At 45.2% G+C, this 2229-nt stretch overlaps 1 pseudogene; it reads right to left on the reverse strand.

The window, feature by feature from the left end:
- Nucleotides 1-1701: 1701 nt before the first annotated feature.
- On the reverse strand, nucleotides 1702-1842 carry LOC118727078 (annotated as a pseudogene).
- Between the last annotated feature and the right edge of the window lie 387 nt (nucleotides 1843-2229).

Raw genomic sequence — 2229 nt, forward strand, 5'->3', positions numbered from 1 at the left:
CCCCCTCAGAAGCAGACCCTAAGACAAAGATCTGAAGGCAGAGGTGTGTTGGGCAGGTGACACAGGGAACCGCGGTAGACAAGCGGGGATGTGAAGAAAGCAGGTCAAAGGCACAGTCAGGCAGGTTACCTCTGAGGGCAGCAGGCTCCATTTTCAGGGACTCTGGGGCCAGCAAAGAACATGTCCCTCAGACTTTTGATGAGGTAAATAGCAACTCCACCAGTCACTATGTGAGCACTGCCGGGGGCCTGACGAGTAGTATGTTAGCTCTCCTGCGCTTGGGGCCTGCCATACCGGCAGAGCGGGCTGCAGCCAGAGAAGCTCCCACCACAGAGAGAAGCAGAGGGTGGCATTGGCAGTGCCCCACCTTTGTAAGCTCAGCGGCTCCTTTGTTTTGATTATATCATTATATCAACATACACATTGCCAAAGTATAGCTAATAGGGTGACCAGGTGGAGTTATGCTTTTTGGTTTTTAATCCTCACCTGAGGATATTTTTTTTATTGATTTTAAGAGAGAGAGAGAGAAGAAGAAGGGAGAAGGAGAGGGAGAGGGAGAGAGAAACATTGACATGAGGGAGGAACATCAATTAGTTGCCTCGAATACACACCCCAACTGGGCCGGGGATCGAACTTGCAACCCAGGCCTTTGACTGGGAATCGAACCCCCAACCTTTCAGGCAGCCACTCTAACCACCTGAGCCACACCGACCAGGGCAAGTTGTGCTTTTCTTGAGGGGGTTAGGGGAGGGTGGTGACGATGGTGTTTTACAACATAAAGGGTTTATGGGACTTTGTCAAAGATAAATGGGCGTGAACTTGCTCTTGGGAAATTCACCATGCTCTGTCCAAAGTCATGCCCGGTGCTGGGGACACCGCCATCAAGGTGAGTCCCGCTGAAGAACTGAAGTACAGATTCCATCCCAATCAGAGTCTTTAAGGCGTTGGGTTAAATGCCTTTGGTTTTCTTTGGGTAATGCTCTTCAGGGCAAGACTTCTGTCTGCATGTGAGGTGGAAATTTGATCGTGAATGCTGCAAGATTACTTTCCACCTCCAGCCTCTTCTCATTTGCACAACCTGCTGAATGAATGTGTGAGAAATGAGTGCAGGAATTAATAAACAATGATTGTCTGAAAGAGTGAATAAATGAATTTTTAACTATGCCAGGAATATTACAGGGTCATCTATCAGCCTCTTTTTTTTTTATTTTATTTTTTATTGATTTCAGAGAGGAAGGGAAAGGGGGAGAGAGAGAGAGAGAAAGAGCAAGAGAGAGAGAGAGAGAGAGAGAGAGAGAGAGAGAAACATCAGTGATGATAGTGAATCATTGATTGGCTTGCAAGCCCCACACTGGGGATCGAGCACACAAACCGAGCATGTGCCCTTGACTGGAATCGAACCTGGGACCCTTCAGTCCCCAGGCCAACGCTCTATCCACTGAGCCAAACCAGCTAGGGCTATCAGCCTCTTTTGATCCTCTTTAAGAAATAGGCCCTATTGTTTGGAAATGTTAAGTTCAGCAGCCATACCCTCAGAATTTGAACCATTAATAAATCAACTCAGGACCTTAGCCGGTTTGGTTCAGTGGATAGAGCATTGGCCCAGGCACTGAAGGGTTCTGGGTTCGAGTCCAATAAAGGGCACAGGCTCTATCCCCATCCCCCTTGCAGGAAGCAATCAATTGCTGTCTCTCTTACATCAATATTTATCTCTCTCTATCTCTCCCCCTCCCTTCCACTCTCTCTACTAATAAAAACCAATGGAAAAATATTTTTAGATGAGAATTAAACTGATAAGAACAAATACTACACTTGATCTTAGCCAAAAGGCCGAGAAGCGATTTTTAGATGAGAATTAACAAAAATAAAATAAAATTCCCACCTGAATAAATTTCCCCTCTATCATTTTTCTTGCATTTTCATCTCCTTTCCTTTGTATTAAAGATGGCAAAAAGAAAAAGAAAAAAAAGAAAAAAGAAATGAACTCACAGTTTCTTCCTAGTCATCAGTGTGTTTCCTTTATTGGGCAAAGTCCTTGGGATTCCAGAGAAGGTGGAGGTGAGGTAGTAGGGACAGTCAATGTAGAACATAAGACTTGCAGTAGGCCTTCAAGGATGAAACAAGAAGGGAATTTCTCAGCCTCTATGGAGTGCCAAGCACCACTCTGAGCTTTTACCTATGTTTTCTCATTTAATCTTCACCATAATCCTGTGGGGTTTTATTTCCCTT

The sequence above is a fragment of the Pipistrellus kuhlii genome, unplaced genomic scaffold (genome assembly GCF_014108245.1).
Source record: "Pipistrellus kuhlii isolate mPipKuh1 unplaced genomic scaffold, mPipKuh1.p scaffold_m20_p_23, whole genome shotgun sequence".
Classification (NCBI taxonomy): Eukaryota; Metazoa; Chordata; class Mammalia; order Chiroptera; family Vespertilionidae; genus Pipistrellus; species Pipistrellus kuhlii.